This window comes from Protopterus annectens, chromosome 3.part1 (genome assembly GCF_019279795.1).
Source record: "Protopterus annectens isolate FY-2018-M chromosome 3.part1, PAN1.0, whole genome shotgun sequence".
NCBI classification, from domain to species: Eukaryota; Metazoa; Chordata; order Ceratodontiformes; family Protopteridae; genus Protopterus; species Protopterus annectens.
Window position 1 is genome coordinate 265,181,443 of NC_056732.1, and position 23,766 is coordinate 265,205,208.

Genomic DNA, 23,766 nt, shown 5'->3' on the forward strand with positions numbered 1-23,766 from the left:
CTAAAGTGTGCTACTCTGTGTAACTAATTTATCACTGTCTATGCATTTTCTGTGTATTTCTACAAAAAAAAAAACAAAAAAATAATCCTTGTTTTCCTGCCTTTCTCGACTAGTTTAGACCAGTATACAGGCATTGCTGTATTCTGGGCTGTGGTCGTGTGTTGTCCATTACCTTACTTGGATAGAAGGAAGATTCTTTGCTCACCCGTGCGAGTGGGGAGCCTTGAGCAGCCTACCTGTCCTTGGGGGAAGTGACCTCAGCACAAGAAGCTGTAGTAATTGGTTGTTTGGGACCATTCCTAGCTCTTTTGTAGTTCACTGCTTAAAATCCACCTGTGGGCATTTTTTTCTGGCTATACTGCTCAGACAAGCTCCACGTGGGTTTACAGAGTGGTCCTAGCAGCAAGGAACTCGAAAAAGCGACTACCTTCTGGATTTAAGTATCTTTGCTTTTTTCCCACTGGAAATAGCTTCTGTTGCTTACTTTAAACTAGCCTGAACGTTTTTTTTTACTGATTACTGCATTTATTTTTAAATCTGCACTTAAAGTTACATTTAGTCGAATTTAATCGAACGTTTGCTTGTTTGTTCATTTAATTTAACTGTGGAGGCTGCCCACTAAAGTGTGCTAGCCTGTGTAACTAATTTATCACTGTCTCTGCATTTTCTGTGTGTTTCTACAAAAAAAAAAAACAAAAAAATAATCCTTGTTTTCCCACCTTACTCGACTAGTTTAGACCAGTATACAGGCATTGCTGTATTCTGGGCTGTGGTGTAGTTCCTGTGTTGTCCATTACCTTACTTGGATAGAAGGAAGTTTCTTTGCTCACCAGTGGGAGTGGGGAGCCTTGAGCAGCCTACCTGTCCTTGGGGGAAGTGACCTCAGCACAAGAAGCTGTAGTAATTGGTTGTTTGGGACCATTCCTAGCTCTTTTGTAGTTCACTGCTTAAAATCTGCGTTTGCATGGCTTTTTGTGATGCGCATAGCGCAGGTTAAACTTGGTTAAACAAGGTTAAACTTTTTCTGGCTTCACCAGGTCTGCTCTTCAATTTTTCCCTTAGAACTGTTCTACTTGCAATCTAAACAGCCTATACTCTATCTGAAAAGCTCAGCACTTGCTCCTAAAGCATTTTTTACACAGGTAAAGCACTCTTAAACAAAGAAAGTACTTCATTTACCTAAATTCTGTTGAGTACCCATTTCCCTATAGGTCCTTTCTGACTCAGTTACACAGCAATCTTTTTCACTATTTCTAGCATGTCGAAGGGTCAGTTGCTGGCGTCCTCTCCTGTTCAGCTGATGAATCTGGTAATCTTGAGGCAATGTTACAATTGCCTCATGTACACAGACAACCCTCTCCTCCTCCCAACAAATACAAATATATGCGAGAGATGCAACTATATAGCCAAACTGGAGGCTGAGCTCTCTCTATTCAGTACTGGCAAGACCAGTCAGGAGGAGAAGGTAACCACGCACACCACAAACCCAGTCTCACATAGAACTATCACAACTGCAAACCAAACACATAAACACACAAAACATACTCGGAGGCAATGATTAAAAATCTACCAAAACAACAGAGGCCTCCAAAGCAGACACCCAAGCAACCACCACCTCAAGACATAGCACATGCAACACATAGTTCACAAAGTCAATGTGCTAAACAGTCACAGCCCTTAAGGCCAAACAACATGCCAGACACACTTGTAATAGGTGACTCCATAGTCAGACACACTGACGTCCCGCTCACCAGACTGAACAAGGAAAAGGTCACAGTAAGCTGCCTGTCGGGAGCTAGAATCCACCACATAACACAAGCACTCAGGTCACTCCACAGCAGGTACAAATATGACTCAGTCATTGTACATGCCGGTGTGAATGACCTGAGACGTACCTCCCTGGACTACATGAAAAGAGACATAGAGGAGCTCTCTGATTATGTAGCCCAGGCCGGTATGACCCTGACCCTGAGCAGCATCTTACCCTCACCAAGAATGATGCCACAGTACAAAGACAAAATGATCAGTTTTAACAATTGGCTTAATTACTGGTGTCATTCAAAGGGGATCCAATGTCTGTCTGCTTGGGATGACATGCTTGACAAACCATGCTGCTTCGCAAGGGATGGCTTGCACCTGTCACCCCTGGGCTTCCGGATATTGGCCAAGGCTCTTGCCACCCCCATAGTGCCTTTTTTAGGCAAGGCTCAAATAACAAACCTACCTCCCTAGAAAACACAAGTGGAAAAAAACTAAGGGTAATGCTGCTCAATGCCAGAAGTCTAAACCTCAAGATGCACACCCTCGAAGCCCTACTCAGTATGGAGAACATCGATGTTTGTGCAGTGACTGAAACCTGGTTCAAGGCTCCTGAAAGCACCCCAGCACTATCAGGTTTTACCTCATATCATGCTTTCCGGCCCCAAAACTTGGACCGAACCACAAAAGGAGGGGGAGTATCCATTTTCATCAAAGATACCCACACCTCCAGGTTAGTGGCAATGTATGAAGCATCGGAGACTATCCAGGTGCAACTAACCATAGGCAAAACTGCCTTACAGTTTGTAGCATGCTACAGACCACCCTCTCAAACTCAGGAACCCCACACAGCCTTCCTGAAGACACTGGAGAGTATGAATGTCTCTCCAAATACCATCATTTTGGGAGACTTCAACTACCCAAACATAGACTGGAAACATTACTCAAGCCCCAACACCCTAGCCCAAAGGTTCCTAGAATTCATAAACTCAAATGCAATGGAACAACTAGTCACCATTCCCACAAGAGGAGACAATATACTAGACCTGATCATCACAAACATGGGGACAAAATGCTCCACACTGGAAGTATATCCCTCTTTGGTAAGATCAGACCATAAATTAATCTCACTGGAAATCCACATCCCGCCCCACCCCTGCATAAAAGACCACAGTGAAGAACTTCTCAAAGCCAACTTCACACTTCTTAAGACTGAAGTGGTATCCTTCAAGGCCCCTGGGCCAGTGGAAACCACAACCCACACTGCTGAATCCTTTGCAAATGCCTTCTATGGGCACCTTCAAGAATGCATGGATCATGCAATCCCAAATAAAACCAAGACCCATTCCCCAAAAGGCAGGCACCCGGTCTGGTGGACCCCAGCCATAAACAAACTTTACAACAGGAGGAGGAAGCTACTACATGACAGAGCAAAATCCCTAAAAGGGAAGGCATCTCTGATCAGTACTAGCAAAAAACTATGATCACTCATAAAATCATCCAAGGCCAACTTTGAGAGAAAAATCGCAAAAGACACAAAAGACAATCACAAGGCCTTCTTTAGCTATGTTAGAAACCTGGGTGGAAACTCCCAGATATGCTCAGAGTTAGTCCAAAATGACACAAAATACACTGAACCCACTGACATTGCCAACATTCTGGCAGACAGGTTTAGTGCAAATTTCTCCTCCCCTCCCCAAAAGGAGAAATAACTATCCCAGCAGAGTGTAGCCTCCCTAACATCTCAGATGCCCAGGTGAGAGCCGCCTCTCTAAAGCTAAAAACACAGCATCAATGGGACCGGATGGTGTCCCGGCTGTGTGCTACATGAACTCAAGAGGAACTAAACCCACACATAAGGCTGCTGTTTAATCTTAGCCTTACTACAGGATACGTGCCAAAGAGTGGCGTCACGGCAACAGTGGTCCCACTTCACAAAGGCGGTGCTTCTACGGACCCTGGAAATTACCACCCCATAAGCTTGACGAGCCTGGTCTGCAAAGCTATGGAGAGGATCATTATGGAACTCATAAACAAAGACATTGGGGACCTACAGACATTGGATCCTACCCAGTTTGGCTTTGTCAAGGGCAGATCCTGCCTTTTGAACTTGGTCGACTTTTTTGAAACAGTCACTAAGGCCATTGATGAGGGTAAGGCAGTTCACACACCCTACTTTGACCTTGCAAAAGCCTTTGACACAATACCCCACTCGGGCATCATAGACAATCTCACCAGCTTAAATGTAAACCCATATGTCACAAGATGGGTTGCAAACTGGCTCAAGGACAGAACCCACAGGGTCAGAATTGCTGGAGCTATGTCAGACTCTAAGCCAGTCACAATTGGTGTCCCACAGGGCTCAGTCCTGGGACCCCTCTTGTTCGGCATTTATTTTTCCGAGGTACAGGCAAATATAGGAGGATTGTGGCTGACAAAGTTCGCAGATGACTGCAAACTGGGCGCCATAATTGATACTCCAGCGGACACAAACATCCTTCAGAGAGGCCTCATAGAAACGGATAATTGGTGCCAGAGCCATGGCCTTAAGCTGAACGCCAAAAAATGTGTAGTCATACCCTTTGGGAAAAACAAGGTACCGACAAATTACCACATAGGTGGTAATCCATTAAGTATGGAAGAGGTAATCAGGGACCTAGGGACCCAGGTTGACAGTAACCTCTCATTTGACACTCACATTGCCAAAGTGGTTAGGAAGACCTTCTATATTGCCCACCTTATCATGAATGGTTTCACATCTAGATCAAGAGAGGTCATTGTGCCCCTGTACTCTTCTCTTATCAGGCCAATGATTGAGTACAATGCCCCATTTGGGATGTATCTCACCCGACACCTGCAGCAGTTGGAAAGACCCCAAAAGTTCCTCACCAAGAGGATAAAGGGTCTTAAACATATGTCATATGCTGCCTGACTGAAAAAACTCCAGCTCTATTCAGTCGCATACTGCCTACTCAGAGGTGATCTGTGCCTGACGTACAAGGCCATGTCCAGTCCGGAATTAATGGACATGCTACACCTCAGAAAATCCAAATCCATCAGAGCCATGAGAACAAGAGACTTAAACCTCAACACAGAAATAAATAGGACGTGCTGGAGGGACAGATTCATAACACAGAGGCTGCCTACACTCTGGAACAGAATCCCAGTCCATGTTAGGCAGAGCCCCTCACTGACTCTATTCAAGAGAAATCTCGACAAGTGGATGGGAGATCGTAGGTTTACCCTGGGGGTCATCTCTGTGTCACTGCTAGACAGAGGCACAGTAAACTAAACCCTAAAAGGGCTTAGTATACTCATCCTAAGGGGTGGTGAAAGCCACACACACTCTGGCTAGGCTTATAAATGCCCTAGGGCTGATAGCCTAGTACGAACCTATGAACCTATGAACCTATGAACTACTCAGTATGTGTATTGACAGCTATATTGGTAAAAAAACAACTGTCTTCACAGTTGTCATGGTGTAGTGGTTAAGTGCTGTGACTTCAGTGTACAGGGTCCTGCATTCAAGACCTGCAAGGGCTGTCCATTTTGTTGCTGGGCAGAATAAGGGCTGTCAGATACCGAGTGGTTAAGGCAGTTTTGAACAGCTTTAAGCACATTTGCGTGCGTTTGCGCAAAGCTAAACAGTGCTGAGCTATGGGTAAATGTATGAGTGCTTACACAGTGTAGGCTTTGCTTACCAGTGCGCAAATCAGCTCAGCTGTTATATTGCAGCAATGTTGATACTTGCTAAGCATGGCTTAGCCCTGGTAACCAGGTCACACTACCCAGTCTGATAATCTGTAATAAGTGTATGTAATGCCATGTACAATACATGTACCTATGTGCTGTCATTACAGTAGCAAGGGCTGTGAGTGTCATGTGTGGGACACAGGCATTTATGAGGTCTATACAGCACTGTTATCCATGATGAATGTGTTATATGCAAGTGTAGTAGCCCAGGGTACGTGCTGTCCCACTGGGAATGTAGTGTATCATGGCAGTACTACTGCTGACAGTGCTAACCCAGGCAAGAGCAGATTGCTAAATGTAGTACTGACAACAGGCACACCTGTGGGCATAGCTGGACACTGAGGCCTCCCTGTTGTATCCCTGGTGTGTGAGCTGTGTCACAGTATATACCCCTTACTGGGTAATGATCCCTCATGTGGAATGTAACTGTAGACTACCGTCTGTACAGCACATGTTAGTGAGGGCTTCTGACATGTAGTTATGGCATACATATTGTTGTCAGACATCTATCTGTCAACACACTCATGCTACTGCATAGCTACTTGCCAAGCTGATGACTGCCAGTCCCTGTACAGATGTGCAGATGGCAGGTATCCAGCTGGGATAGGTACAGGCAACCTAAGCTTGATTGACACTTACATGCTGCCCAGCTGTGTAAGAACTAGCACATAAAGGAGATGTCACCCTGTATGCACCACATGCCACAGGTACCTCCACTACACTACCACAGTCAACAAAACATGCTTGGGTACAGGTCTCCATCACAGACACTAACCATGTGTTGTAATGCATGTTGCATACATGTAAATTTGATCACCTCAGTGGCATGTGCAGGAGGCACCTGGAGGATTGGCTGATGCATGTCATCCTCACCCTGAGGGTCACCACAGTAGTGTCAGTTGATAGATTGCCTGCTGTCACCTGGCAGGTGGTAGGATACAACTGTACACACAACCCCTACACAGCCCATCTCCCCTTGGACAATACCTAGGTACACAGCTATGACCACCTGCAGTGATTTACCCTTGTATTGGCACATGTGTACATGTGCATGACTGAGTATAGCAGTGTCTGTGTGTTAGTACACCTGTACCTGGGAATTCCATGAAGGCCTTCACAACCAATGCAACACCCATTGCCATAGTCAGTTGTGGCTGCTGCTGTATGGGACATTACATGTACCCTGTTAAGCCCCCCCCCATACCGGTTACATGAGCCTTGCAGTACCAGCACAACAGTGTTTTACAAATGGGTTGATAGGCATGGGATACCCATTGTGTTCTGGAATGTGTGTGCAGTTGGGCATGTACATATATCTGTAAGGTATAGCATTCTGAGGCCACATACACATATTACAGTACCCATTGCCACACAGTAGTACAGGTAATGTTGTTGCTGCCCATAGGTGAGGCATGACAATGCAACACCCAACTACGCCTGTGGCATGTGCATTAGATGCATATCCCTGTAGTACCACTGTTGGGGTATACGATGGGTTGTATCACAGTAGCGGCCAATGTGTGATGGTGGGTATGGCAGAGTGTCATCATGGGTTTCAGGGAGTACAACATCCACTGGGGGATGTGGGTGATGTGCACACTGTCATTACATCAATGGACACCTGGTATATGTCCCATGTACCACGTTATGGTTACCACTGTCACCATCAACCATACAGGTAACTGATACCAAAATCCAAGCAGTTATGCATGTGCTGTGTGCAGCCTACCTGTAACACATTGGACACACGGTCAAGTTAGTTAGCAGTGATAGGCCCTGGTATCTTGGATCTGTGTCTGGCTGTTATGTGTCTGTTAATGTGTATATGACGGTATGTCACACTACGTATTGTCCATATACACCCATTACACACCCCATTTGAATATTGTACATGTCTGAGGATGTTCTGCATGTAACATGTAACCTGGGACACACCTCACCCTAAAAACTGTGTGGTGTGTGTAATGTAAGCCACACACTTCAGTATCACTACATAGCTAGGTAAGGGTCTAGTCCCAGTGTTGCCAAGTAACAATGTGCATGTATGTGGATGGGTTTACATCAGGTTGCAGGGTATACACACCTCAGTGGGTCACTTGTCCATGTGGCACAGACAATTACCGTTTTAGTAACCTGTGACATGTGTTCAACTGTAACCCAGATATGTCACAGTCATGGTGTCACCACAGTTCCATACACCATTGTGGAATATGACTGTGGACCATCCTCATGCTGACACATGTACACTGTTAAATAAAATCAAGAATTCAATACACAGGAGGTTCAGATTCAAAAGTTTACTAGTGTACACCTGGAGGCAAAAAACGTACAAGTACAGAATTTTGTCAAAAATGAAACAGGAAGCACACAATTTTATATAGGTTTAACATTCAAGCTGTGCCCACCTTACTGATGTGGTATGTCACAGGGCATCTACATCACTTTAGCTTACAGTCCTCTATTCATAAAAACTGCTGATGCTGTATATTTTAAAAATGTTTTCCTCTGGTAACAATACGGCCTTGCTATCCACCTGGTCAGACATAATGTCTTTCTGTAAAGTTACTTCTTCAAGGTTTCATATCAGTTTGGATACAATAGCAGATTCAGTCTTTTAATACACATCTTTGTTCTCTGTTACACTTTCCCACCAGCTGCATGATATCTCAGTAATACATATACAAGGCCAAATCATCCCAGCAGGAAAGAGCAGAAGATTTCATTATTTCACACATTTAATTTCCTGACCCAGCAGATAATCACTTGTGAAAAGCATAAACATTAAAACTTGCTAAGCTAGCATCTGCCAGGGTCGAAGGTCAGCTTGCTTCAAGCCACACTGCAGTTTCAAAACTACTTTACATTTAAACATGAATTAATCCTCTCTGCTATATGATTAATAGAATAAAATGCATTATATACTACTTTGCTTTTAAACTAGCATTTCTCATATATTCAAATACACATTTTTCTAACATTTTCCCTATTAATACTTTTTATTCTATTTTGAAGTATGCATAGTGTCATTTCATCTCCCAACTTCTTCCACTTAGGATTTTCAGCTAGGTGAGTCATTCAATCTATACTTCAGAAAAAAATGTCATCTGAGATCAAATTTTCAATCTCAATATCTTGGTACAAAGTTTCAGTAACAGATACATCAATAAAATCTTTGATTAATCTTTTCATGCAGGGAATTCCACAGCAAACACATGCTCCTATTAGGAGTATACCCACACAAATGGCAATCAGAATATTCATTAGGCTGGAACCCCACCCCCCAAATAGATTCTGGAAAAAGTCCGTCAGTGGGTTTGGGCCTGGTTTAGTCATGGTTGATACTTGCTGAATTACCTCTAGGTGGTTATTAATTTCATGCCTGTTATCTGGTATATGCACACAGCATTCTTCTTTGATAAGCGTGCACGTACCACCTCTCGCCGCTAGGGTGAAGTCAAGAGACATTCGATTTTGTAGCACAACAGTTCTCATTGCATTCAGTTCATCAGTCACCAATTCTAGGGCAGAAAAAGTTGCATTACTCATTACTTCGAGAAGTTTCGACAACTTCCTCAGCTCCCAGATCGATTTGACTGCTCCATAGGCTGGGAATATTCCTGCCCAAGATATAACACTGTCACTCAAGTCCATATGAGTCAATTTGCTTTTGTCTTTCACGGAATTGTGATCTTTCCAGCCAGCTTCGATCTTTCCGACTGGATTCACAGGTTTTTCAACTGGACCTTTGGGTTTTCGAGCTGCTTCTCTCACGTTTCATATCTTACCCAAAGGTAATTCTGCAGTATGTCTTATTGCTGGAACCAAATAACCCAAAAAACAACTGCCGGACCAATTCTCAGGTAACCATTTATATGCCTTTTTCCCACAAATAAAATAACAGTTTTCTACTTTAGTACTAATACGCATCAGCCCTGCATGAAACATTTTTTGATCTATAACTGACAATTGTTTAAACAAAACTGGATTCTTGCGAATGTCATTCATGGTTGTTTTCAATGAGTTCAAATATGAGTCATAATTAGTATTGCAAAAAGTATTGCCATTACTATTCTTAATATAACATCGGTAAAATATGGTTATATTACAATTGCTCCAGCCCACCTGGAGGGTATCATTTTTATAAAAACATACAATTCCTTTTTGTGTGACAGGTAAAAATAAAGCTATTTTGTCCTGTGATCTCACAGTTCCTGTATCGAAGAGTAAATTCTCCCAAGTCTCATTTATCCCCAAAGGGACAGCGGACATTATCAGTCCTCCATATGCTGTTGGTATAGCTGTACAAACCCAGCAATTTGAAATGTTCATAGTCTCTGCATATACACGCTTCATGGCTAGGTATGTGTTAAAATTTGGATGCCAGTCTATAGACGTTTCATCATGCCTTCCCACTTTCACTTGTGTGGTTGTGTGTAGGATAAACCACAAACAAGAGGAAAATTGTCACAATTACAGTCAATAAATGTATACTCAACAAAATGATTATGCAACATCTCTGGGTTTGATCTAAATTTCTATTTGCTTTGTTTTTGGCCATCTTGGTCTGGTTGTGTATCAGTCACAAAGTTTTTATCAAGTTGAAAGGTCTTTACCAGTATGCAGTGTGTCAAATGAGCCCAGGATGCCCTCTTGGCCACTCTAACTGCAGTAGGCATTGCCAACAGAACCTGGTACGGTCCTTCCCACTTTGGACTCACCCAATTCTTCCTTTTCATCACTTTCAGCCACACAAACGTCCCTGGGGCCAAGACTGCTTCCACTGGTCTGGTCTGTTCCTTATCTGAAAAAGAGTTAAACTTCAAAACAGATTTATTTGTTAACAATTTCCTCATATAACTAGCTAATGAACTGTCAGCCTCTTGCTCTGCAGGCATGAGAGCTTTCCACTGAGGCACATAATATGCTCTCCCAAAAAACATTTCAAAGGGAGTCAAACCCTTTACATTTGGAACCGTTCTTATACTCAGCAGTGCCAAAGGCAGACGGTGTATCCAATTCTTTTGGGTTTCCTCAACTAGCTTCCTAAGTTTATTTTTGAGGGTACCATTGTACCTTTCTGCCAGTCCTGCTGACTGTGGGTGGTAGGCACAATGGTTCTTTAACCAGATACCAAAAAATCTCCCAAGTTGCTGAATTGTCTGGTTTACGAAATGTGTGCCGTTGTCACTATAAATCCTTTCCGGAATGCCAAATCTAGGCATTACTTATTTTATCAGGGCTTTTGCCACTGTTGCTGCATCCGGGTTTTTGGTTGGAAAAGCTTCTACCCATTTGGAAAACATGTCTACAATAACTAAACAAAACTTTTTCCCTTCACACTTATTCAATTCTATGAAATCCATACAAATAGTATGGAATGGATATGGTGGTATAGGAAAACTTCCTTGCTTGGTTTTAAATGCCCCTTGTGCATGGTGCTTGTTACAAGTATGACAAGCTGCACAAAATTTTTGTGTGTAATTTGTGAATCTATATGTTTGGAATATTTGGTTTACTAACTGTACCATCCCCCCTTTTGAGACATGTCACTGCCCATGGCTCAACAAAGCTGCATATCTAAATAAATTAGACGGCAATATTGGTTTTCTCTCTTTGGAAATGTACAGTCCATTCTCAAGAATTGCACCTCGTTTTACCCATTTTTGTTTTTCAGCTTTTGTAGTAAGCGTCTGCATTGTTTTTAACATGTCTAAATCTAAAATCTCAGAGGGTAGTACTTCCTCATTCAAAAGTAAAGTTTCTGAGTCTGAGGCTGCTTGCTTTGCAGCTGCATCAGCTCGTGCATTGCCTTTTGAAATCTTATCCTGTTGTTTTGTATGAGCTACACATTTACAAATAACTACTTTGGTAGATAACTGAATAGATTCTAATAACTACAAAATAAATTGCGCATGATTAATAGGTTTTCCACTAGATGTTATCATTCCTCTATTTTTCCATTGTTGTGCAAATACATGTACTGTAGAAAAAGCATACTGACTATCAGTATATATGTTTACACACTTGTTTTTTGTTAAAGTACATGCCCGCGTCAAAGCTATCAATTCTGCAGCTTGTGCAGATAAGTTATGTGGTAAGGATTGGGCTTCTAAAATTTCAGTGTCTGTAACTACTGCATACCCTACCTAATTCTTTCCTGTAGGACCCCTTCTGCATGAGCCGTCCACGTAATATGTCACCTCGGCATTATCTAAGGGCATATCTGTGAGATCTTGTCTAGGTAAAGCTAACTATTCAATTTCCTGCAGGCAGCTGTGTGGTGTGCCATCCACTGGAGTTGGAAGTAATGTTGATGGATTTAATGTCGTACATCATTCAATTGTCATATGAGGTTGGCTCAGCAGTATAGTCATACATGAAAGGTGTCTAGCAGGAGAAAGGTATGCCACTTTTTCTTGCAGTAAAATTATTGCAACTGCATGAGGCACTCTCAATGTGAGAGGGTGGAATAACACCACTGAGGCCGAAGCCTGTACTGCCATTGCAGCTGCAACTACTGCTTGTACACAGTGAGGCAAAGATCGTGCCACTGGATCTAACTGTGATGAATAATAGGCTATGGGGCGTTGCTTATCCCCATGTTGTTGCGTCAATACTGACATCATATATCCTTGCTTGCAATCTACGGTCTGAAAGAACCGTTTGTGATAATTTGGAAGTCCTAAAACTAATGAAGAAGCTATCAACTGCTTCAACCTGCAGAAAGCCTTTTCTGCTTCGGGTGTCCATTGTAAGATATCTTGTGCTGCCATTGGTGTCTTATATATCAAGTCAGTCAGTGGAGCAGATTCCAAAGCATAATTTGGTATCCAGCTCCGGCAGAAATTAGTTGTACCCAAGAAAGACATCATTTCCTTCTTGGTTGTTGGTTTGGGTGCTTGCAAAATCACTGTTTTTCTTTCCTCGTCTAATATTCTACCTTCATTGGATATTACATATCCTAGGTACCTAACTTGTTTTCTCCAAAGTTGTAACTTACTTTTGTTTACTTTGTGTCCTTGTGTTGCTAAAAATTTCAATAACGCTACAGTATCCTCCCTGCATTGTTGCTGGGTGGGGGCTGCTAGCAAGATGTCATCTACATAAAGTAGAATTTGACTACCTCCAGGTGGGGTAAACCCTGCCAGGTTGCTAGCCATTTCTTGTGCAAATATTGTTGGGCTTTCACAATATCCCTGTGGTAGTCGAGTATATGTATACCTTTTACCCTGAAATGTAAATGCAAACCAATATTGACTATCAGGATGTATAGGTATCGAGAAGAAAGCATTGCTGATATCTACCACAGAGAAATACTTCTGTTGCGGTTTTAAATCATTTAACAAAGTATGTGGGTCTGGCACCATAGGTGCTCTAGGTATTACTGCATTATTTACAGCTTGTAAATCTTGTACCATCTGACATTCCCAGTTTGCTTTTTTAACAGGAAATAGGGGTGTATTACATGGTGAATCAGGAGATTCTACCAGTACTCCTTCTTTGAGTAATGCTGCTATTATAGGCTTAATTCCTGTTTCTGCATCCTTTCTCAAAGGGTATTGCCTTTTCTGCGGTCTAACAGCTGACTTTGGGGTAATTGTAACTGATCCTGCTGTTCGAATAAGTCCTACATCTGACTTGCCTGTTGACCAAAGAATTGTTGGAATTTCACATAAGGCCTTTTCTTCTTCTTCTAATAAAAATGCTAATCAGCTGTCCTCGCTAGATTGCAAGTGTACAGCTGGATGTGTCTGTGTCAACCAATTCAGTTTTTGTTTTTGTATCCCTTGTTCTGATAGTTCTAAATCAGTCTGTTTCTCCCATCTTGTTACTTTTTCTCCTAAGTCTGCCCATTTTACACTTTTGTTCTTTGTCAAGCTGACATGTGGCAATTGATTTGATCTATATAATGCAAGGAATTCTTGAGGTAATGAACAGCTAACTACACTGTTCCTCTCAGTATCCCAGTACAAAGTACGCAATACTAGTCTAGTTGCACGATTTCTGAACAATTCTTGCTCATATTCTCTATCAGGTCCTGGTGTAGTACAGTAATATAGAGTACAGTGTAACAAATGCTGTTGATCAGTGTCAAGGGAGGGGGCTTTACTGATGGCTATGTTCATCAGTTCCTCAGTTACTGCCCCTGGACCAGTCGTGACTAGGTCCTGGCTGTACCAGTAAAAAGTTTCACCTTCCGATCGCACTACAAAGGTATCCATTTGTCTCTGTGCCTCCATACCTTGTACAGTTGGAACTACTGCTATGCCAAATATCTGCATAAGGTCCCTGCCCAATAGGTTTACTGGACACTTTGCAGAAACAATTTTACTTTTCTGGGTCATACCTGAAACAGGGTCAGTTATTGCTATATCATGGGAAAGTGGTTCCCTGTATAGCTGTCCGTTTGCTGCTTTCACTAGTATATAATCAGGTGATTCGGAATGTTATGGTAACTTGGAGGGGTGTATCAAAGTCCATGATGCTCCTGAGTCACACAGGAATTTGACTTCCCTTCCCTTCACCAGAAGTGTAACTTCCGGTTTTGTATCTGCTAAGTACAGCTCTAAGCTCAATAATGCTAAGTCCAAAATTTAACTTTCTTCATCCTCCATATCTACTTGCACTTCCTCTACTCCTTCTATCACATTTACATTTGTTTTCTGTTTATTAACTTTTCCTGATGATTTCTGACTTTCACAGGATGTACCTTCACTATCATATAGTCAGTCCTCATCACCCTTATCTTCTGTAATTACCTTTTTGTTTTGCTTACAATCCCTTGCTAGATGTCCCTTTTTCCCGCACTTGAAGCATTCACCTCTCTTTTTCCTCTCTTCAAAATCCTCTGATTGTTTGTCAGACTGTTTGTTTCCCTGGGCATTCTTCTTGCCCTTCTTACCTGACTGTAACACAAACACTTCAGCTCCATCTTCAGCAGTGAAGACTTGCGCCTTCTTTTTCTTTTTACTATTAAAATGTCTTTCAGCATGTCTAGCGTATTCAAGTAAGGCTTGTAGCCTCCCTGTTCGATGGTCTATCATATGCTTTGTAATGAAGCTACTAATAGGTGCAATGCAACCTTTCAAAAATGCATTTTTCAATTGTTCTTCATATGGGGAATCATTTGTTTGGTTCTCAGGAACCGACATACCGCTATGATTATTAAAACATTCTAATAATCTAGCATAGTACCCATCTATTGTCTCATTTTCCTGTTGTATGCATTGATTAATGCAAGTCCAGTCTGCTCTAGGTTTCCATTTCTCAGAGATTCGGTCTGTTAGACCTTTCACTCTGTTGTCTAACTCTGCGTCACTCTGTGGGAGTGGTTTAAGCTCTGCATTACGAGGATTCCAGGTGCCACAAATCATTTGCCAATCTGGACCTATAATTTGTCTTACTACTTTTTCTACTTCTTCCCCATTCAAGTGGTAATGCAACCTCATGCCTTGTAAATCTTCTAAAAATTTCATAAAATTAACTTTCGGATGGGGAATTCCCTCAGTAGCTTTCCGGGTATCTTCCGGTGTCCATGGTCTATATACTAAGAGTGTTGGGTTTTGCCCTTCCTGTCCTGCCTGAGGATTTGGAACTTCTATAAGTGGGCATATGTCTTCCTCACTCTCATCCTGTAGGTTTCTCTCTATTTGATATGATTCTGTGTCCCTATGTGTTTTATGTGTTCGGGACCTAGTTTCAATAGGATCTCTATCAAAATGGTTGTGGTCTTGCTGAAACTTCAGGATAACGCGGAGGCGGACCAGCCTGTCCACTCGCTTCATATCCTGAAAAGGGTAAGGGAGGGGGCAAGGGAGGAGGAGGAGCTGTTGCTATTACAAAGTTATTATCTTCTTTGTCTAAAAACAATGTTTTTGAATTTTTTAGCTTCTGTTCTCTACGATTTGCTTCCTCAATCCACCTGTGTGCCTGAGGAATGCCTAATTGGCATTGCTTTTTTGCCTGACCTCCTGCATCAGATTTAAGCTGCTTAAGGAGTTTAACTAGTGAAGTTTTATCTAGTTTACCATCAAATTCATGTTTGTTAACACATTTCATATAATACCTAACGTTATCAGAACGTTGTGATTGCATGTATTTTGCGTCTTCGGTTAGGGGCGGATCTCACGATGTTTTAGTGCACTGATTTCCCATGGCAAAGAATATGTTACGTAACCCTTTTTTATCACGTGATATCAAATTCTCAGTTCCTGTTCACAGTTTATCTAGAATAACTGCCTACCTTATTCTGTTACCCTGATCTATGACCAAATATACAGTACTTCCTTTTGTCCCTGATCTGCAAAACAAATCTTGACAACAATATACTGTAACCTAGTCCCTGATCTAAAACAGAAAAAAGGCAAATTCTTCCTACCTGAGCCTCCGGTATTGAATCATCCAATATCCGCTCTTCGGCCACAGATCAGAAAGTGGCCAGCCTCTTTAAACGACAATTCAGTCGGAGGTCTTTTCACCCAAGAAGAACCGTTTTGGTTACTTCTCCTGCGCAGTATTTGACCACCGGTAAACTCTGATCTGCAGCTGTCCGAGGGAAATCCGGCTCGAAGGACCAAACTGTTAAATAAAATCAATAATTCAATACACAGGAGGTTCAGATTCAAAAGTTTACTAGTGTACACCAGGAGGCAAAAAACGTACAAGTACAGAATTTTGTCTAACATGAAACAGGAAGCACACAATTTTATATAGGTTTAACATTCAAGCTGTGCCCACCTTACTGACGTGGTATGTCACAGGGCATCTACATCACTTTAGCTTACAGTCCTCTATTCATAAAACTGCTGATGCTGTATATTTTAAAAAAAGTTTTCCTCTGGTAACAATACGGCCTTACTATCCACCTGGTCAGACATAATGTCTTTCTGTAAAGTTACTTTTTCAAGGTTTCATATCAGTTCGAATACAATAGCAGATTCAGTCTTTTAATACACATCTTTGTTCTCTGTTACACTTTCCCACCAGCTGCATGCTAGCTCAGTAATACATATACAAGGCCAAATCATCCCACCAGGAAAGAGCAGAAGATTTCATTATTTCACACATTTAATTTCCTGACCCAGCAGATAATCACTTGTGAAAAGCATAAACATTAAAACTTGCTAAGCTAGCATCTGCCAGGGTCGAAGGTCAGCTTGCTTCAAGCCACACTGCAGTTTCAAAACTACTTTACATTTAAACATGAATTAATCCTCTCTGCTATATGATTAATAGAATGAAATGCATTATATACTACTTTGCTTTTAAACTAGCATTTCTCATATATTCAAATACACATTTTTCTAACATACACCTACAACACAAATGGATAACATTATAGAGACCACAACCAACCAATGTTACTACCAACTAAAAGGCATCATTGCTGGATGGCTACACTACCTGCCATATATGTATTACACTTTATTCCCTACAGCATGTTACCCTGCAGTACTGTGGTACACTTTAGTACAGTCACAGTGTGGATCAAAACCATATCAGCCTGTCCCTGCATTGATGGTATGGATGACAGGGATGTGGCACAGGTATCATCATATCCACAGGGTGTGATGTTGGTTTGCCAGAGGCCAAGGGTGAGCCATGTATTTGACACCATGTGTGTGGGTGAGGGTTGTACTGTGTTTAGCTGGGCATGGTGATGTGGTGTGTGTAGGTTTGGGGTTGCCCTAGGTGTGCTTGCATAGTGTGTGGGTATGCAAGCAAACAGTTCTGTCATGTGGTTGCCCTACACAGGTGTTAATGGACATTTGCAGACCATACCTGGCAGAGTGTGCAGTTCACTGCCTCCAGCCACGGGCACGTGGACTGTGCCTGCCAGGGGCTCCATGAGCATGTCCAGGTACAGGAATCTATGTGCTACTCTCACCTGATGATGACAAATGTCCACTGGTACCAGGTCCCTCCTGGGATTGGCCAGGAACACATGATTGTGGCCTGCTGTGGTGTGGTGTGGACAGTGCCCCCCTACAGTGTCAGGGCTGGTACTGCCACTATGGGAGCCTCTTGGTGTCCTAGCATGTCCATGTTGACTACCAGCTTTTGGCGTTGCTGGCCTACATCCAAATGGCTGTTGCTGCACTCCCACCACACGTTCAAGCACGGACAGACCACGGTCAATGAGGGCCATCATCTCACCAGACCATATATCCATGAACTCAGTTATTCCACGGATGGCACCAGCTAGTTCACAGGCATTGTCATTTGCAGATGTGAGAGTAGTCCTCTGCAGCTTCAGGCCCTGTCTGTGGTAATGTTCTATACATGCCTGCATCACCATGACAGCCTGAAACATGCACCTGCTGGTACCAGCTATGTTGCCTCTGCCAGGGGCATGATGTCCAGTGGCCCTACCATGAGCACCCTGGGACATCTGGCTATGTGGTGCCCTGCTGGACATCCGGCTATGCCTGCTGCGACCGGACACAGTAGGCATGGTTACCACACTTTCTTGTGCACTGCCACCGAATGCCAGCTATCAGTCCACTATGGCCACTGGTGATGGGGTGTGTATAGGCACTGAAACTGTGTGCGGGATTGGGGTGTTTAAAAGGGGGATGTCAAATGTTGGTGCAATGTCAGCTCTTGACAACCCCACCTGTGGCTCAACAGTACTATCATCATCTTCAGTGTCTGTAGGGAGGAACCCTGACCCACCTCGCCACCTGTGGGGGAAAACAATAAACGCACTTTAAAACCTATACAGCATTGCTTAACAGTACACACACACACACACACACACACACACACACACACACACACACACACACACACACACACACACACACATACACCTCCATAATACCTACCTGTCCATGGCTTTACAGACAGTCCCACGTACATGTCTATGTGGTACCCCATCCTGCATCACACTTGTTAATGTATGCACATTGATACCACTCAGTAACATATCAGTCCTTTAAATGCTTATACAAGTGGTCACAACACAAGGCCTGTTGCTACTTTATCTGCCTGACCTGTGTATAGTGGTTTTACATGGCCTCACTGCTGTTATTTGGTATGCACACTCTGTATGTCCGGACATCATGAGCATGGCCCCTATATGTGTGGGCTACTATGTTCTATCAATAATATCACACACTGGTGAGTCATGTGTATGTAATGCACAGTTCATGCCAGATATGCTGCTCCTTCAGCCTATCATGTGACACCTGTAATATTTGGATACACTCCTTGGTGTTGACTAGTACTTCCCCAATGCATCTGTAGTGCTGCATATGTGGGTTGTAGGCGACCTCTATGCTAAATGTGATATTAAGGGTGTAACCAGTATCTACCTTCCCTCTGGATGCCTGTTCCATGCTACAGACCATATTATACTAGCAGCTGCCCTATGATTACACACATGACAGGTATTCATGGTGTGTAATGTGGCAGTCCATGTACATGTACTGCATGATCCCAGAGGGAGGTACTGCTGTATGAACACCCCAGAAATGCACATGTGCATACATGGCCAAACACACACACATGCACACAAGCATCCTACATGCATCAACCTCCCTCCACTTCACCAGACTGACCCTACAGACAAACTGACTACCCGCAAGGATGCACACACACACACATACAGGTGAGGTTGCACAATGAAAGTTCACACAGTCCTCCTATTACCCCTCTGTCAACATGCATAACATATGGTACCTGACAGTATGCAGTGCAGCTATAGTCAATCCTTGCTGGCAACAGTATACATGTGTGTGATGCATGTGCTGTGGCAATAGGTGAAGCCCCTTCCCCTGGATACCACTGCACCCATGAACATGGTATTTCTGTGCAACTATTCTGCACCCTGCCATGTACTGTGCACCACATCTCACAGGTGTATGGCCCATTGCTGAATGTGTACTACTGTGTTGGTTATGTCAGCTTTAATGTTCACAGCCCCTATGTATTCCAGCAACATATACCTGGTATGATATGTGGACAGATGTCATTTGTGAATGCCTGATGTCTGACGCACATCTCTCAACATCAGAAGACCATGTATGACCAATCCAATACTCTCACAATGACAACCATCAGAGCATACTGTGGCTATGTGGGGTGTACACACTTTAATTGATTTGACACACCCATCCTTGATCTGCCATGGGACCACATCACCGCATATCTTAGCAGTACATGAGCCCGATATGTGACATATGTCCTGTAATTTCACATGCAGTGTGTTCGGATTGTGTTAGGTGTGCGGCTGCTGATCAAGATGCATAAACACTGTGTGGGCATATGTGTACACACCCTTATCATGACGGTTGATTACACCTCTAGTTGTGTGTACTACAGCAGTCACTAATCCTGGCAGGGGTATACCAGCGTGGGTCATCTGCATTTGCCAGTGTATGTTCAGTCTGCCCTACACATGTCCCCATATTCTGCATGATTGCAAAGTCTACTCATGCACACCCCATGGTGTTCACACACTGCCATCACTATTGCTGTGGGGGTAGGGTTATGGCTACCACAGGTCCTGAACCTGACTATGGGCAGATAGAGTCATTCCTAGCATCCTTAGGCTCCCTGCTGCAGTGCACTGGTGTGTCAGGCTGACACCCCCCTCCTTCAGCCTTTTTTGCAGATGCATGACAAGTAAACCCTACACATGTTTGTCACTTTGCAGTGTCCCATACACTGAACACCACATGTTACAGCCTAGTCCCAGCTGATAATGTGGATTACTGTAATGCCTTATGCCATAGTGTACCTTCTGCAGCAGTTGCCATTGTTCTACAGGTATATACACTGGTATTGCACTGTATATGGGTGTTGTTGCAAACATGTCCCTACTGTAGGCCATGTCTCCCACCATTATGCTACTCCCTGTGGACACATTCCGCAATGACAGGATGTTAGTTATCATGCAGGTGTCTGACATACCCTTCCAATACTCCATCATGGTCACCCCTGTGATGCCGTGCATTCCACAGCAGCAATACGTGCACATGTACAGCATGCATTCTGGGTAGGTGCGTTAGATGTGTGCATGGAATATACCATCGCCATTACATGCCCGGTGTGTTGGCAAGCATTTACAAAAACCATACTCACCAGCCACATGCTGCTGCCTTGGTGGTATCCCGGAGGGACCTACATAAGAGGGTGACAGATGTAATGTCACTGGCCACACCTGTGGCAGTGCTACAGGGTGGGTGCAGTATTACAATACAGCAATAGTACATTTCCACAATACTACCACATCTGGATATCTGTTTATCACTACTATGCAGCAACATAATATATCTATGACATGTCAGATATACATGATCTACCTGTACCGATGCAGATGTATACTCAACAGTGGTCTACTGATGTGCCCTGTGTCCTTACCTGCATGCTCCTTGGCCAGTGTGTGCGTGGCACCCACCTACACAAATGTGTCCTGCGATTGGTGGCTGGCCAGACAGAAAAGTGCCATGAGGCTGGCCAGGAGCTCCTCCACACGTGTCGAGGGGATGGATGGCATGGCACCCCCTGTGGTGAGGTGATCCCCCTGGACTGCAGCAGCACAGCGACGGGCATGGCAAAGCAGGTTAGTACAATGATGCCGGACCTACTCATAACTGCAGTTGTGCAGTCTGACATCATCAACCCTGTGGACTAGGTCATTCCACAGGGCGGTCCACTCCTGTTGGTCATGGGCGGCCCTGCCAAACAGCACAGGGTAGTGCTGGATTAAATACGTGACCAGCACTTCATTTTCGGCTGCTGAATATGTTGGCAGACATGCATGTGACACCTTGGCTGAAAGACATAAAGATGGAAACAGGTCTGAGCAACTCATGCAGCAAGGTTACCACAGTTCTTAATACACATCTCTGTCACCCCCCCCCCACCATATCAGCTACAACAAACTGTACACACAACTCATTCTGTATGGCTACAGCTTACCTACCAGTGGGACAGATATTGTATTGTACCACACTTTCTGCTATGTGATTGTAGCCATGTTCCCTGTGTGGACACTATCATTGCTGGCCTGTTACAGACTATTCACCTGCATGCCATTGTCAGGGCCACTATGGTTCCATATATGCCTGTGGTATGGCTGCTTTGTGATTGCTGCACATCTGACATTCTGTGTTATTGGGGATATCTATGCATGCTGTTGGAAATGTCCTGGGATTGCGTAGACTATTACTACCAACATATGGTCTATAACAGTGACACAATAACATATATATGTACTATTGCCCAGCAGAACCACCTCTCCAAGCCCATCTGCCCATGTTATCTGGCCACATCATATGTGTGTCCTACCCTGGGGCCTCATGTCCTGGTACAGCAATTCTGTCAGGTGGAACCAACCCAGGGGATGTTGTGCCCCCCCCCAGGGGCACACACAGATATGTTCCTGTTCCCTGAGGTCAGATCCAGGGTCTGTTCCATAACAGGCTCCACAGACACATGTGGGATGTGCTACATCACTCTGAGGCACCCAGTACACATTCACAGGGCCAGCATGTTCCTCCTGTTCAGCCTCTAGGCCAGGCACCTAAAGGACGTGGACTGCTGTTGTGAGTAGCGGTGGGTGGGAGGCTTGTTCCCATTGTGTCCATATTAGAGCCCATGGGGCATCCACATCACAGACCACCCACACCATCCAGGGTGTTTACCCACCACATGTATCACATACCACCCTTGTAGACTGTCCTCTATATCTACCAACCCTGACCACCTCCACAACTATGCCTGCCATACTTCCCCATATTCCCATTCCATTCTTCACAGATGAGGGCAATGTGGTCCCAACAAGGGGTTAACATGTGACATACCCATCCATGTTGCACACACTGCCAACTGTAGATATCTGTGTGTATTGCTATGTGTGCTGTTTCCTGGCACATAGCATGCATCACTATGGTAGTAATATAGGGAACATGTATTTACATACATATATGTTTGTGTGTGTGGTTGTATATATGCAGACATGTGCATATAGGTATATATCTATATATGTGCAGATATATGATGTTGTATATATGTGATCATATATATGTCTACACATGGGTATCTGTATATTTGTGGACATACATGTCAATATATATATATATATATATATATATATATATATATATATATATATATATATAGATATATAGATATGTTCATATATTATATATGTGTACATATGTACACATATGCATACCTAAATGTGGGGTACATTCAGACATCAGGTCCACAAACCCACAACACCTTCCTGCACAGCTGCACTGTTCTACCTTGCTACAACACAGACAGGTGCCACATATGAACACAGCCTGACATTAGGGGGTATATGCATGACCAGATTGCAGGTAACCCTACTACACACCTATGGCATTCCTGCATGCTACATCACAGATTAACCTGAGTATCCTGCAAGGGATTGGCTGTGGATCCCATGTGTCCATCATAATGGCATTACTTCCATCACCAGCTATTGGCCACGTAATATACATACTTCCCATTACACAGCACACACTATGATGGCATACATCTTGTCTGTCAGTACTGATTTGCACAGTTGATGGCTATGGCCCACTACCCACAGGGACACACACACTATTGTCCATAGCAGTTGTTCAGTTGAACATCATTATAACAACACCTGATGGCACATATAAATCATTCCACATCATCTAAGCCATTATTATGGACCAAGTACTACATTCGATTACATGCATATATACTTCACATACTTGTTGCGGGAATGATGTATGTTCTGGATAGTTTGCAGGATGTAAGTAATGTTTTTTTTTTTATTTGTGCTGTGGCTTTGGCTTTTGCTTCCACTTCCACTTTCTCTCTCTCTCTCTCTCCTGGTCTCTCTCCATTAAATGGATTGAGCTGCTTTGAATAGATTGTTGCATGGATTTTATAGATTATGCACATGATCAGGTGATGGCCTCTGCACCAGTCAGTGTCCTCCACTTGCTACCTGCATGTAGCTTGCTGTGTAGTACTTCCAATTACCACTGTGATGGCAACTACCTGCTATAAATCCCTTCATGTGGGCATGGTCCCTTTACCTTTCCTGTGTGATGGACATCCTTCCTGTGTGTGGGCATCTGTGTTACAGACAGCAGGTAGCAATACCTCTTACAGAAGAACCTGCACACTCAGGCCAGCTACATATTTGTAGGAGGTTCCAGAGCTATAGACAGAGTGTGAGTAGAGTTGCTGTATGCATTGTATAGTACTGGTGTTACAGGGTTTGTGGGTACATACTAGTTTAAC